This window comes from Pipistrellus kuhlii, unplaced genomic scaffold, assembly GCF_014108245.1.
Source record: "Pipistrellus kuhlii isolate mPipKuh1 unplaced genomic scaffold, mPipKuh1.p scaffold_m20_p_6, whole genome shotgun sequence".
NCBI lineage: Eukaryota > Metazoa > Chordata > Mammalia > Chiroptera > Vespertilionidae > Pipistrellus > Pipistrellus kuhlii.
Genome location: NW_023425562.1, coordinates 72402076 through 72418424, shown reverse-complemented (window position 1 = coordinate 72418424; position 16349 = coordinate 72402076). Strand labels below are relative to the sequence as shown.

Below are 16349 nucleotides of genomic sequence, written 5' to 3'. Positions count from 1 at the left end.
ATGCATATAAGCATAACCAATGGATGCAAGACACCGTGAGGGAGAGGTGAGGGCAAGTGCTGGGACGGGGGTAGGAGATGCTGCGGGTTGGGGGAGGAGAGATCAATGCGGGGGGGAAAGGAGACATATGTACTACTATTTATAATACTTAAACAATAAAATAAAAAATAAATAAAGGTAATTTTTACTCTCTTGGTTCTCATACTGTCAGTCTGTTGCAACACCTTCTCTTCTCTTTCTGCTCCCATCCTGTTAGCAGGAATCTCATTACTAAACTAGTGCAGTGTTCCCATCAAGAATCTTTTCACTTCATGTATGTGAGCACTCCCTCTATCCTACCCAGTTAGAATATTTTCTTCCTCTGCTCAAAAAACCATCAGTGCTGAGTACAAATATATCTCAGCTTTCAAGATATGACAATATATATGAGCACTCTTCTTTTTCATATGAGCTTTTTCTAAGCTTATGTCTTTTTTAAAGCTCTATGCTGCAGCAAAATGAAAATATTTCCTGTTTCCATGACATGGTCTCTATTTCCCTCACCTTTAAACTTCTCCTTCATGTGGTTTCCAGGATGTGGAAGCTCTCTCCCCGCTTTCAAGTACACCTATTGTGAGATCTATTCATCACCCAAAGGCGAACTTGGTCACCACTACCTCCATGAGTCCTTTCTGATCAAGCCTTTCTAAAACTTTGCATTTTTGTGATATACTTGGAATTTTATTCTCTGTACCAATATTTCTACCCCAGATCCTTGAATAGCATAGAAATTCTACTATATTTGTGGGATTGAACTAAGCACCAGTTATGTACCAAGTCCATCACGAGATGCAAGAGTTACCATCTGAGGATGATTCAAGAGAAAGCATGAGGAATTACTTTGTATGCACATTTGAGGTATATAAAGGTGATGAAAAAGATGATGATAGTGATGGTGTAATGATGTGATAATGGTGAATGTGTGGATTATTCACATTTCTTCTCCAAATCTACTCTCCACCTTTCTCATCCTGCTCTTTCCCCTGGGAGGCTGACCCCGTGACTGTGTCAGCCAGGCTCCTTTGCCTTTTGGTTCCTGATCTTTTCAGCCAATAGGAAATATATTTTTGAGAGACCAGAGAGTGAGAGGAGAGACAGTTTGGGCATTTATGCCTCTAGGTCTCTTTGCTGGGCTTCTCTTTGCCGTGGTTGCATTCGGAATGTCACAATCTCTCTCAGCTAAACCCTCCTGTATAGTTAGATTCCCATAGCCAGTCCTCACCTTACCCCTTCAGCAATAGGAAGATAATGTCTCCTGACTCTTCATTGTTGCCAGTCCCAGAGTATGTTACTAACAAATTCCTGTAATCCTGCCATCACCACCTTTACAAAACTCTCACAGCTTTCCCTTTTCAGTGGGGCATCTTCATTTGTTACCGAGACCAGCAATGACCCGTGAAGATGGTGGTGGTGAAAGTGGTTGTGGTGTTTTTTCTCCCAGCTTGTAGTCTGAGAATCCTAATACAGTAGGTTCTTGGGTTACATTGGAGATCCGTTCCTACGTAGCGACATAATACAATTTTTGCCGTAAATTGGAACCCACCTACATAAACACCTACGCCACTCACAGGGAGCACATACACAGCAGTAATGAAGTGAAACAGTAAAAAGAATTTAAAAGAAAGATAACAATTTCTGACTTTTACTTGAGGTAAATAAATAATAAACATAAAGCACATATGTACATATGCCGAAATGACGAAACTTTTTAAAAATAAATACTGTAAATGGGAGATGGAGATGTAACCATAAAATGATGTAAGTCGAGTCCGACATAACCCGAGGACTGCCTGTATGTAACTCATGTAGAAAGGCTGGAGAATTGTGCAGAGGCTAGCAAGGTGCTCACTGTATTAGTTATCTATTATTACTGTGTTATAAGTTATCCAAACTTAGTGGCTTAAAACAATAATAATAATTTATTATTTCTTATTATTTTTTGCAAGTCAGGAATTTCATAGATACAGCAGGATAGCTCATTTCCTTTTTTAAAAATATATTTTTATTGATTTCAGAGAGGAAGGGAGAGGGAGGGAGAGATAGAAACATCAATGATGAGAGAGAATCATTAATCAGCTGCCTCCCACATGCTCCACATTGGGGATCAAGCCTGCAACCCAGGCATGTGGCATGTGCTTTCACTGGGAATCAAACCCTGACTTCCTAGTTCGTAGGTTGATGCTCAGCCACTGAGCTATGCCGTCCGGGCAGGATAGCTCATTTCTGCTACATCATGTCTAGAGCTTTCTGTAGAAAGCTGAAGACTTATTCACTTACATGTCTAACAGTTGATCCTGGCTCTTGGCTAGGGAACTATTTGGGGCTGTCTGCTGGAACATACACATGTGGCCTCTCTATGTGGCCCAGGCTTCATCACAATATTGTGGCTAAAGTCCAAAGATAAGCATTTAGAGGCACAGAGAGAGTGAGCCATTCTGTCTTTTACAGAATAGTCTTAGAAGCCATGCACTGGCACTTCCACTCTGTTCTGCACGTGGAGATAGCTATAAAGCTCCATCTAGATTCAAGAGGAGGGAATGTAGGCCCATCACCCAGAGGAGGAGTGTTGATGTCTATGATTTATTGTTGGCTGTATGATGTGGACTAAAATGATGTAAGCCACTTCTAGAACTACACACAATGCTCCATGTGCTACCCACTCCTTTTTTCCCCATGCAGTGGCAGCAGTGCAGAATACACGTTGAAGATGATAATGACACTAAAGTCAAGGGACCTGGATCTCTGAGTCATCACTTGGAGGAGCACCAAGCAATCCACATTGGTGTTTGTGAGTGTGATAATTAAGCTTTTCACGTGTCAATTCTCTAAGATCTGGTCATTGCTATAGGAATTTTATCCCTTTCTCCAAACTTTGTCTGAGCCAATGTATTTCTATTCCTGTATTAATAGCACATCTTTCAGTATGATAAATCTGTGATGAAAACTAGACACCAGAATTAATTCTGCTTCCTTATAATCTATGCACCTACTCCCACTGTAAGTAGTACTGAGCAGTAAAATGATCATAAAAGAGAAGAATAAAGTCATGGGACTGCCCAGGTCTTGACCAACATGATCACTGACTCTATCCAAGAAGATCGTGATCACATCAAACAGTGGAAAAGGGAAAATGTTGAGATAACTTTGGTAAATATTCATTCCTTCTTTGGAGGATCTTGGGGAAAACGGAGGTTGTGTTGGAAATGATTGGCAGGCAGGTGTCTGCAGGGGGCCTTACCACACCAGAGAAGACATTGCCTGAAGAAGGAAGTGTGCATGATGTTTGTCCCAATAAAAAGCCTGGGGGGAACAGCCATAAAGTGATATTTAGAACAGATGCTTTTATAAGGATCCTGCTTATAGGCCTATAGAGGATTATTACTGGGCTTGGAAACCACATTTCCATTCTTCCCCCCCTCCCCACATTCTGTAATTAAGCAAGACTCCTAGTGTTAAATGTATGTGTAAAGTGACATGCTTAGAGGATACATTTTTTAAAGGTTTTATTTGGAAAGAATTTTGACAATAATAATAAGTTCAATAGTAGGAAAATAATACAGATAATAATTTCAAGAAATAATATTTTTTCCTAAACTGAGAGAAAGTTGCACACATCCTGGCTCTTTACTCCTAATTTTTTTTTTTCTATTTGCTCTTAAATATTTCAGTGTATATTTTCTAGGAGTAAAGATATTTTTACATATCCATAGTACAACGATCAACCTCAGTAAATTTAACATTGACAATATTTTATCTAATCCACCATCAGTATTCAGATTATATTATTGAGTCAATGATATACATTTAGCATTTCGCCCTCTAACATATGTTTTTAGTCTCTATTATCTCCTTTAACCTGGAACAGTTATATAACCTTTCTTTGCACTTTTGATATTATATTTTTGAATGATACAATTCCATATTTTTCTTTATCCTGTTTCCTCATGATTAGATTCAGGCTGTGCATCCCTGGCAAGTGTATGTTTAAGATTTTAGGGGACTGATCAACTGTTTTCTAAAGTTGCCATGGCCATTTTCACTTTCATAGCAATGTATGAGAGTTCTGTGTCTTGATATTGCCAGCATTTTCTTAAAAGAAATCTTAATATGGCCATCTTTTCATATGATTATTTGTCCATATATCTTATGTGATGAAGTGTCTGTTCAAATTTTTTTTGTTGGATTTTTCCTTTTATTGAATTAGAAAGTTTTCTAAAGTATTCTGGGTAAGTTCTTTATCTGAAATGTGTTTTGTAAATATTGTCCCAGTTGGTTGGCTTGTCTTCTCATTTGTTAACAGTGACTTTTTAAGAATAGATTTTCATTTTGGTAAAGTTCAATTTATCAACTTTTCTTCATGTGTTGTATTTTTGGTATTATATTTAAGAAATACTTATCTAATCCAAGATCACAAAGATTTTCTGCTATGTTTAATTTCAAATTTAGGTTTATAATCTATTTTTAATTTATTTTGATATATGGCATAAAGTACAGATTGGAGCTATATTTTCCATGGTTAATTTTTAATTTGTTATTAAATTAACTGCAAAGGAGTTATTAAGTCAAAGAGACATCTTACCAATGATGGAGTCTTTAACTAAAAGAAGTACAAGAAATATAATACTAATGCTGCCTGGCTTAGTTTTAACAAGCCAGGCAGCATTAGTACTTAGAGTCAAGGTAGACTACATGCTCACCTAATATCGATAGTGTGTCTTGACTGTTAAAATAGGTTGACAAGGTGGCATTCAGGTCAAAGGAGGTACTAATCCTATTATTTTCCATGCTGGACAAGCTATTTTGAATTGAAGTTAAGTTTTGTGTGATTCTTTTTTTTTTACACTGACAAAAAGAAAGAAGGATGAGAATAATCTTTTTAGGTTTGGCCTATATGGGTGGGGTCAGGAAGGTGTGAGGACACTGAAGGGCTGGACATCATTTCTGAGGAGCAATGAAGAGTCTGTTCTTTGGAAAGGCAGCCCAGGGTTAAAACTCATACTTTGACATCAGCCAAACTGTTCTTATTTTTTATTTTGTTAAAATATATTTTAGTGAGAGGAAGAGAGAGGGATAGAGAGTTAGAAATATTGATGAATGAGAAACATCAATCAGCTGCCTCTTGCACACCCCCTACTGTACCTTGTGTCCACAACCAAGGTACATGCCCTTGACTGAAATTGAACCTGGGACCCTTCAGTTCACAGGCTTACACTCTATCCACTGAGCCAAACCGGTTTCAGCCAAACTGTTTTTAAATCTCAATCCTTTATCACTCTGACTGTAGAACTTTAAGTGACTTACTTAACCTCTCTGAATTAGTTGTTGTTGTTGTTGTTTTCATTCTCACAAAATATAGGCAAGAAAATCCCTTATCTCATAGTTTTTTGTGTTTTTTATTTAGCCTTTTATTTATTTTTAAAATATATTTTATTGGTTTTTTTACAGAGAGGAAGGGAGAGGGGTAGAGAGTTGGAAACATCGATGAGAGAGAAACATCAGTCAGCTGTCTCCTGCACCCCCCCCCCACTGGGTATGTGCCTGCAACCAAAGTACATGCCCTTGACTAGAATCAAACCTGGGACCCTTGAGTCCACAGGCTGATGCTGTAGCCACTGAGACAAATCAGTTAGGGCCTATCTCAAAGTTTTTGTCATGAGCAATTAAAAAAAGATAATCCATGTTAAATGTTTAATTCAATGCCTGGAGTTTTGTATGTGCTTAAAAAATGCTAGCTGTTTTATTTGTTTGTTTTGTTTTGCTGTTTATTATTTTTCCACTGAAGTTTTAATAATTGAGTTTCTACCTTGTATCAGGCACTGGGGGCATCAAAATGAGATAATTCCTTAAGAAGCTTAGCCTTGTAGAATTGGAAATTGGACCAATAGAGGCAGGCTAGTAGGAACTAAATTTGGCTGTTTACATAAGAGCTATCTTATGTGCTCGTGTGTGCATGTGTGTTTGTGTGCTGTGTGAGGTATGACTGAGGATGTGTACATTTATCATGGTGGAATTTTTGTTTTCCTTTATAGAGATAGTAAGCCAAGGAGGCATCTTTGAGATGATGGAATCTTCAGATTGATAGAAATATGATAAATGAAAGGTTAATGAGCCATCTGAGTCAGCCTGGGGGTAAAAGGTCAACCATAGTTTTCCAGAGGGCTGACCCTTGAACTAAGACCTGAAGGAATCAGCCAACCTGGTGTAGGGTGGGGCAGGGCATAGAAGGTGGTCCACACTGAGCAGTCAGCCAGTTTTCTAGAGCACAGTGGCCAAGAGCATGGGTTTTGGAGGTAGATAGACCTGATTTTGACATTTCTGGGCAAATGACTTAATTTCTTTGAACCTCATTTTCTTCACTTGTGAGGCAGGAATTTGTATACCCCACATACTTATATGGATGGCAGGACAATTGTGTAGCTCCTAGTGAAAAACCAATAGGCTTAACTGTTTTTCTAATTATCTTCATAACTCAAGTGATCTAAATCATCTGGAGCAGAGGATGAAGCAGGGAATGGTGGAGTAGCCTTGAGAGGCAGAAGGGACAGAAGATAAATGGGCTGGGTTGTAGGTTAAGGAAGGTAGATGTTATCTCTGAGACAATGATTAGCCAGGGAAGAGTCTTAAGCAAATAGTACAAATTTTTTATAAAAGCACTTGGGCACCAGACAGGACAATAAATTGCAGGAGGTCTGATTGTAGGCAGGGAGCTTGCTGAGCAACCAAAGCCATGCAAGGGGATAAAGAGTAGAGGGCAGAGTGGGCAGCATTCAAGAGGCAGCACCAGAGGCTTGGTTGACTGTCAATGGTGAAGTGAGAACTGGAGGTGCGCATGACTTCCAGGCATCTGACTTACATGAGACAGGAGAAGATGGCATGGAACAAATTTGAGGGAAAGAAAATGTGTTCACATTCATCTTGTGGTAGCTGTGATCCATCACATGGAGAAGCTCTGTGGGCAGTAATAGTTAAGTCTAGAGTCTAAACTTAAAGGAAGGATCTTCCCTGGGGAAGCTGACATGGTAGGTGTCAACAGAATCTTTAGTGAAGACTGATGTTGAGCAACAGCCAAATAGCCTATGTTTACATGCCTTCTCTAACTGATTGACCTTGAACACATTGTTTTCTGACCTCAGTTTCCTTGTCTGTTTAGGGCAAAACTGTATGGCACATAATATAACACATCCATATAATATTATTCTCATTTTGCAGCTGAGCAAGCTGAGTCCCAGAGAGGTTGAAAGATTTGCTCAAAGTCACACCATTGGGTAGCAGGTTTTTTGTGGGAGCTAGATTCCAATTCTGCAGGTGGCAGGCATCTCTCTGGGTAGCTCTCCAAGCATCAGGCCTGGAGAATGACTTTAAGTCCTTTAGAAGTGCTTTGTTCTTTCCTTCCTGCCCCCACTGGCCTTTGTTCCTGGCTGAGCTAATTTGGCTCAGTGGTTAATTAACACACTCCAAAGTTAAGGAGAACAATGACAGGAGTACTGGTATTTCCTCTACCTGGCTTTTCATTTTTAGGAGGTGGGATGTGGGGGATGGGAGGGCTTGCATTCATACCCACTCTTCTAAGTTGTTTCCTCAGTCACATGATGTGCTCAAATTCTGTCTCTTCCTAAACCCAGCTTCTGGTGCTGTGACATCTTTAGTAGGTTCATGGGTTTACCTGGTGACCACCAGAACCCATTTGTGAGAAAGCTGAAGTTTTTTTTCTTCTTCTTTTTTCCTGGAAAGTAATCTGCCTCTATCTGCAAGGACAGAGAAGACCAGGGGACACCAACGAGGGTTTACCAGATAACCAATGATAACATATTTGACCTCATAATGTTCCCTAAAGCTCTGTGGTGGTGCTCTGGCTTGCCAATGCTCAGAAACATGCACAGAAGCTGTCAAGTTTGTGCTACAAGCTTTGTGCTACACTTATATAAGTCCTCAATTTGTAAAAAGGTCTATTGTGATCTCTACAGATTGGGGCAAGGTTTCTTACTAATCCAGCCTCTGAAGGTTACCAGGCCTGTTTATTTCTGGTCACAGGAAAGGCTCTTAGAGAATTTTCAGAATCTCTTCTTCTTCTTCTTCTTCTTCTTCTTCTTCTTCTTCTTCTTCTTCTTCTTCTTCTTCCTAACCTTGGGATTCAGAAAGGCTAATAATCTGAGCTCACTAAGGGGTAACTAAAACCATACTTTTCATAATTTTTAGCAGGACCCTAGCTAACCTTGGTGCGCTGACATCACAGATATACTGAATGGATGTAAGGATCAAGGCAAAGCCACGTGGGGGTGAGTCTGACTGTTGTCCCACCTCCTATTCTTCCCCCACCTCACATCTGTAGTGTTTACCTGGAGGATGGTTTCTCTGTAATTAACTCACATTGAATGACCAGAGTCAATGTACCCATGCTCCTAGAAGGAAATAAATTATAGACTGTGAAGTCATAAAGTGGGTTGGGATCCTCAATTTTCCACTCATGAGCTATTGGCCCCATCCTGTGATCTTTTTGTACTTCAGTTTCCTCATTTGTAAATGAGGATAACAGAACCTATTTACAGGGTTATCCTGAGATTAAATGAATTACTATGTGTAAAATACTTAAAACAATGATTTATTATTATCTCTGCCTTTCAAAAAGAGATGGGTAATGGTATAAATCTAAGAACGTTGCTCAATGAGAGTAAAAACTATGAAGCTACTGATTTCTGGGTGGTTTATGGTTTAAGATAATTTCAAAGTGTTTTGTTCTATAGTTGGCCAATGATGAATCTTGTATACTGTGTTCTGTTTTCTTTTTCTTCCCCCATTGCCATGTTTCCTAAATGCTTTGATTCTCTAAGGTGATAGTCAACTGATATTATTGACCAATCAATGTTATCAGGCATTTTTTTTAATAGTAAGAATAACCAACTATTATATAGGAACTTAAAATATAAAAATGCTTCTCTTTATGTGGCATTCAATCTGTAGACAACACCAGTGGCCCTACCTCCTAGCTTTGTGTAATTTTCTTCCCTTGAGTAATATGCTTCTGACAAATAGAATATGGGCGTGATGAGGGTATGGCTCTTTCATGATTACAAAAGATTGGGACTTATTCTTGCTAGCAATCTCTCCCTCTTAATGCTTTGATGGTGTACACTACCATGTTGGAGAGGCCCACATGGTAAGGAAATGAAATGAGTGGTAACCTCTAGCCAATAGCCAGAGAGGAACTGAGGTCCTCATGTAACTAAATCCCACCAAAAACCACGAATGTGAGCTTGGAAATAGGTTCTTTTCCAGTGGGGCTTTCAGTTGAATACCCAGTTCTGACCAACATCTCAAATGTCTTATGAGAGATCTCAAAGCTGAGAATCCAGCTAAGTTATGCCCGGTGTTCTACCAACAGAAACTGTGAAATAATAAATGAGTGTTAAGTCACTCGGTTTTAGGATAATTCTTTATACAGTAAGAAGCAAGCATTAGATTATCTGATTTCATTCTTGCATCATTTCTCAGAGAAGCCAAGTAACTACGGCCAGATCACACAGCTAGAAAGTTGTAGACCCAGCACTTGACCCCATTCACAGTTGCTTTTCTGAAAAGAACATAGGGCCCCAGAGTGTTTCTTAAGATTTCCTTTATGCACTTTAGCTCTGATTTTCCAAAATGACACCCCTACTTTCATTGTCTGGTGTGGGAAAAGAGCTAATGATAGCTGATCACCAGTTCTGCTAGGAACTTTGCACATGTCACCACACCCAATCCTTCAAGCGTGGTAAGGTGGGTGTCACTGTACCCAATGCACTGGGTTTCCCAAGGTGAGTTTTTCAGGCACAGATCCCTCCAGGTACTCTGTGAGCAGTGTTCCATGGCCCAATATGTTGGGGAAATACTGTATGTCTCCCTTGGAAACTCACTCTTCATGTGAGTCCATTAAAGGTTCAGAGGAGTTACAGCAAGAAAACCTACTTAATATTTTCTAACATTATGGATCTTAGTTCTATCAGACTACAAAACTTATCCTCTCACAACTCTCATCTCAAGGAATAGTCCACAAAAATACACTTTTGAGATGCTGATTTATAGGCAGTTTTGACACATATTTTTTTCAATCTTACCTCATAAGAACTTTGTAATTACAAAATGGCATTTTCCATTTTACAGATGAGAAAACAGAATCAGGGAGTTGTGAAATCATCATCAAATAGTGTTTGGCCAGGAATGGTGGCTGAGCTCTGCAACGTTTGTGATTTAATCTTTCCTCGGTCTCCCCTCCTTTCTTTTTTTAATTTATCCTAAGGTCACAAGACATATTTAAAAATATATATTTAAAATAAATTGTTCTGTGACCTGGCTGCACCATAGCACATTCCCTTGCATTTTTAGATTCTCATCACCTTTTCTGAATTCTTGTCATCTATCAGGTCCCTGAATGTCTGTGTCTCTCCTGTCCCCTTTAGCACCTCTCCCTGGGGGGTTACCTCACTCATAGAGCTGCAGCTTAGCCCTGAACAGAGGTGATATTCAAGCCCAGCCCCTTCCCCAGACCCCTGCCTGAATCTCAGATTCTTATGTACAATTCTTCTTCAATAGTCCTCTAGATAGATACTCTATCAGTGCCTCATGTTCAAGTTAAATTAATCACCCCTTGCATTCCCATCTTTAAGCCTTTTCTTTCTTTTGTGTGTCCTTTCTAAGCTGAGTGACATTGATTCAGGAACCTAGGAAGACATCTATATTCCTACCTCCTGATGAGTTACATTCAAGTCTTAACAATCCCACATTCCTCACTCCTCTGTTGACCTCCTGTGACCACTATCTTCTCATCACCATCCATCCTCCCAACTGCTTCCCTCTATGGATATCTTTCATACATGCTTTGTTCAGCACCTTAGAAAGGGGCTCCATTATCTCCACAATCAAGTTCTTCAATATCTGTATAAAAAATGCTTTCATTCACCTTCCCAGGGATTCCATGAACTTCCTCCTTTACTTAAAATCTTCTACTCCTCAACTTGGACTCAGATTATATTCCTGGCCACATATACTTAATTCTTTCTTAAAATACTGCTTGACAAATGATCAACTGCTGACAAGTAGAACATTCTGCCTTAGAGTACAGTTTGGGAGGTAATACCTAGTGTGTATCAAGCATTTTTAGAAATGTTCCTACTTCTTGATTCTGTAAAATCCCACCTCTGAGAATTCTGGCTTGTGAAACAATATATATAAAAGCCTAAGTGATCCTTATGATGGAAGGACCAGAATGACCAGTTGCTAAAATGCTCACTGACCATCAAAGGTCAATGCAGGAGCTGCCCCCAGCCTGCAGCCAATGGGGCCTATTGGCCAACCTCCTGGTCTCCCTCCTTGGCCGGCAGGCCCCAATCATCTAATCAGGGACAGAGCCCTAAGCTGGCATGGGGAACCAGGAGTGGGTAGTGGCGTATGTGGCACCTTTCCCATGGAGGCCAAAGGCCAGCTTCCTCCTGGTGGCCGGCGGCCAACCTCCCAGGTCCCTCCCCTTTTTCTCCCCTGGCCAGTAGGCCCTGATCAGCCTGCTGCTTGCCAGCAGCAGTGGTTGTTGGCTCCTCCCCTAAGCTGGCAGGCCCCGATTGCTTGATCAAGTAGGGCTCCAGGCTGGGATGGTTAACCAGGGATGGGTGCGTGGTGGTGGACACAGACTGTGAGGGAAGGAGGAGGCAGGAGTGTGGGGAACCTGATTTGCCCTGATCCTTGGCCAGAGCTAGGGACACAACCTGTGCACATATTTTGTGCATCAGGCCTCTAGTGTAATATATGAAACATGCTTAGACCTAGAGATGTCCATCACAATGTTATTCCTAAAGAATGGTATAAAAATAAGGTAATAGTCAAGTTGATTATGGAATATCCACCACACAAAATACACTCATATGACAAATATAAAAATTATGTAGCAACTTTGTACCTGCTTTAAATTTAAGCAACAGGAACACAAGGGAGGTAGATTGTTATATGTTATATTATTGAAATTGTTAAATATGTGGTGGAAGTGTGATGAAAAAGCATGCAAAGCACCACTGGTTATGGGGCTTTGAATTACACAAAGATGTTATTATTTTTGATTAAGAAAAAAAATGTACAGGTTTATGTTGCTTTTATATTGAAAAAGAAATATTTTTATTTAATGTCACTCAGAGATTTTGAAATAAATAAAGGAGGACTTTTATTCACTGAACCGTTAAACTGAAAAACAATGCTGAAAAGCCCATATTGAAGCAGCAAACTTCCAAAACACCTGAAAAAGTTCCCTAGCCTTTCTATCCAAAGCTTATGCTTCATCACACCTGTCACTGTATGAGAGACAGCCTTGGGGTGGGCGTGGGGGTTAGGACTGAAGGCTCTTGGAGTAAGACTGCCTATGTGTCTCAGTTTCCTTCTTTATAAAAAGCACATTCTAATAGGACCCATGTCATAGTGCAGTTATGAAGATTAAATCAGATAATTTAGGGAAAGTCCATAGAATAGTGTTTGACAAGAAGTAACACTCAACAAACATTGGTTTTAACAGCAACAACAACAATGATAACATGGGCTATGCCTATGTGGATTCTCTGTGGATCCCTTGAGGGTATCTTTATTTATATTTACCACCTTAGCTCCTTATACAGGGAAAGGTCTTTAAGCAATATTGTTGCTAAGTCATTGAGCTAAAAAAAAAAAAAGAAAAAAAAAAAGAATGTAACATTCTCCAAAATAAAATGAGCACCTAGGACCCTTCCCCAAAAGGGCTGGCGCCAGAGCTGAATCTCTGGGACTCTGGGGCCTCTGGCAACCCAGGAGCAGGGCAGGGTCAGAATTCCAGGTCTGCAACCTTCACAGAGTGCACAGCGCCCTGCTGCTCTTGGATTCTGACCTCTCAGCCTTGCTCAGTTGGCCTGGTTGGGAAACCCGGAGCTTTAGATGTGCTCTTCTGAGATGTGACCCTGACTCCTGCTGCCTAAGAACAAAGGGCAATTATGGCTCTTTTGTGAGAGGCAGTTTAAGTGGAAGCAAAGGGCTGATTCACCAAAGGCTGGCCTGATCACTGGATCAATTTCTAAAATAAATAGCCTGCCCATACTCACCTTCCCTGTTGATAACAACTCAACCTTTGCCTGGAGGTCTCCAGCTCTTCCTGACACAGTTCTTCGGGGATTATGTTGATCTTTAGTCATTTTGGAACATGTTGTCCCCACTCCCAAATCTATGATCTCCAACATAAACTTCATGCTCTGAGAAAATAGGCTCTGTGAACCCAACTTCAAAGCTTGGCCATGTGGATGTAACAATGGACTTGAACTAGACCTAAGGAGGGCTGCCCAACAGGCACTCTTTAACTTGGCAACTACTGTGTTCCAAGTCATTTCTGAGTCCACAGTTGAACAATGCATTTGGCAACCCAATGAGGTCTTCTTTCAAAGCAAAGTTATTCTTGCCAGCAGTGCTAAGTAGATGGCCTTTGGTATAAAACAATTTATTTTTTTTTCAAAATTAAAGAATTACACTAAGTGAAAATAATAAAAAATATTTTTTTCTTTGAAAAAAAAAAAAAGTCATATAATCACACCAAAGGTAACATTTGCATAAACAAAAGAGAGTTTTCCTTTAATCCTGCCCCATTATCAAATCATCAACATCTTTTTAAGTACCTCTACTTCTGGTCTTTTTGTTTTCCTTTTTAACATAATTATAATAAGTATTAAAAAAATTTGCCTTTCTGTTGCTTGTTTTACTTAGCATTATAATAGGCATGAAGTTGCGCATCATCTTTTTACCTAATGTTTTAATGGCTGTAGAGACTTCCCTAAGAGTAATGTGGCATAAAAAATGCAAACTTGTTTTGGAGGAATATTGTGCTATTATAAATAAGACTGTTATGAGATTTTTTAAAAATTTGTTTTGCATTTTGATAAAACTGCCATTTTTTCTCCCCTCTAAAATGAAGACTCTAAATTTGCTGCCGTATAAGAGTGTGGTTTTGGCCAAATCCGGTTTGGCTCAGTGGTAGAGCGTCGGTTGCGGGCACATCCCCGGCAGGGGGTGTGCAAGAGGCAGCTGGTCGATGTTTCTCTCTCATTGACATTTCTAGCTCTCTATCTCTCTCCCTTCCTCCTCTCTCTAAAATATCAATAAAATATATTAAAAAAAAAAAAAGAATGTGGTTTTGGACTAAGGCAATTATAAAATCTTCCAATAATTTATTATGAAATATTTCAAGCATACAGAAAAGTTGAAAGAATTTAATATGCTGATTTAGGGTGACTTTTGAGCACAAATATATGTCTTTGAAGATGCTGAGCAGTAATTGTGCATATATGTTGGATTGTCTCCATTTAAAGAAGAATCCAGGCAGAATATGGATGGTTCGGGAGGCAAAGGGTTCACTCTGGAAAAGCAACTCCCAACACCATTCCCTTCAAGAGTGCTGAGGACTAGCAAAGACAAAAGTCTTTGCACACAATTCAAAGGCGGAATTCCCCCATTTCTGGTAGCTCCTCAGAACAGCTCAGTGCTCCAGAGTTCAATTTCTCACCTTGGGGAGGTAGGCAGTGCTCAAGAATGCAACCAGAGGAGGGATCTCTGCCCTTGCTCTGACATGGCTTCTGAGATCTGAAGCAGGAGAAATTGTCATTGAATCTCACAGGCTGCGCTTCCCCAACTTCCTTTTCTTTATTGCTCCATAAAAGCAAGTCAACTGTCTCTATTCCTGCTAATAACACATTTAGCAAGCACTGAGTCAACTGCCATCACAAGCGTCTTTTTTCATTCTATGGATGCCGAAACTGAGGGTGGGAAAGATTACATGGTGTGATTTTGAAGAAATCAACTCATCTTGGAAGCTATCTAGCCAGGGCTAGAACTCACTCCCCTTGACTCCGAAGTCCTGTTTTTTGTTTCTTTGTTTTTCAACCTGGCCCTGGTTTCCACTTTGCACATATGAGAAGCTGTGCTTATGTAATTTGGCACTCCTCCAGCCTTGTGTCATTTTGGACTCTGGGGCCACTCTCCTTTTGTGTAAACAGAGGTGTCCTGGTCACAGCACACCGTTGTTAGTGTGGAGACACATACCAGAAGTCAGAACCAAAAGTCACGAGGGCTCACAGAGATGGCTGCCCTCAGGACATGAGGTCTGGGAGATGGCTTTCTATAACTGGGCAGCTTTCCCTCCAGAAAAATGCCTTCTGTCCTGTGCATATTTCACAATAGCCAACTTTAGGTTTGTTTCTTCTTTTTTTTTTCTTTCTTTTTTTTTTCTTTTTTTTTTTTTTTTTTTTTTCCTCCCGAAAAGCAGGTATTCATATGAAGAATAAAGAGTGAGTGTTGGAAAACTATTGGGAAGACCTTTTCTAATGGGGCCATCTGCTTGCCCTTTGAAAAAAATCAATGAATTTGATTTTTAGACAGTTCCGAGTAAGCTTGAAAATATTCATTGGAATACCATGGGTGAACAAAGTCCACCCTTCCAGCCCTCATCGATTTCTCTTAGTTTGGTCAGATGCTGTCAGGTCTAGGGAAGTTTGGTGGTGAAAATCACACTCAGGAAGGAGCTTGCATGAACCAGCAGTGTGTTCATTGCAAATAGGACAGTGTTCTAAGCAGAGGACATTTTTTTTTTTTTAAAAGACAACATGACTCTTCTCAGAAACAAATACAAATTCTGTAACAAAACCTATCAGACTAGTAGAAATACAGTGGATACACCTTCATAATTTGAAACTTTATAACTTATAAGTTAATATTTTGTCCCAAGATTAATGATAAAAAGCTACCCATAGCCCTAGCTGGTTTGGCTCAATGGATAGATCATGAGCCCGTGGACTTAAGGGTCCCAAGTTCAATTTGGCCAAGGGCACATGCCTGGGTTGCAGGCTCCATCTCCAGTATAGGGGGGTTTGCAGGAGGCAGACAATCAGTGATTCTCTCTCATCGTTGAAATTTCTATCTCTTTCTCCCTATCCCTTCCTCTCTGAAATCAATAAAATATATATTAAAGAAAAACAACTACCCATAAATGATTGGTTATGAAATTCATTGCCAAATTGGCCTCCTTTTGCGGCTGGTTCATGGGGAAGTACAATTGATTTTGATGAATTAGAGAGAAGTGAACCTGGGATGCTGGAGAACTGGGAAGGATTCTGTTGAAGGCATATATCTTGGAGGCCCACAAATTTCAGCTTCTCCGAAGAGAGTGGTGTGCAATTTCACTCTTCATTAGGAAGGGTTCAAGTCCCCTAAGTACCAGGCTAGCTCTCTTCACATTGTGACTTGTTAACCTCTTCCTTCAGCTAGTAGCTTCGACTTTATTTCACCCC

General features: G+C 39.9%; 1 long non-coding RNA gene across 7 annotated transcripts in view; it reads left to right on the top strand.

Annotated features, from left to right (window-relative positions):
* LOC118708001 overlaps positions 1-16349 on the top strand; it is a 57254-nt gene that overhangs the window by 30390 nt on the left and 10515 nt on the right. For 2 of the 7 annotated variants that reach the window (XR_004984435.2, XR_006740311.1), the window contains 2 exons: positions 2719-2827; positions 2950-3186. This is a non-coding gene — a long non-coding RNA (uncharacterized LOC118708001). Of the gene's footprint in view, positions 1-2718; positions 2828-2949; positions 3187-8235; positions 8316-16349 lie in introns of all 7 variants that reach the window. The other 5 variants (XR_006740312.1, XR_006740313.1, XR_006740308.1 and 2 more) reach the window with 3 other exon arrangements.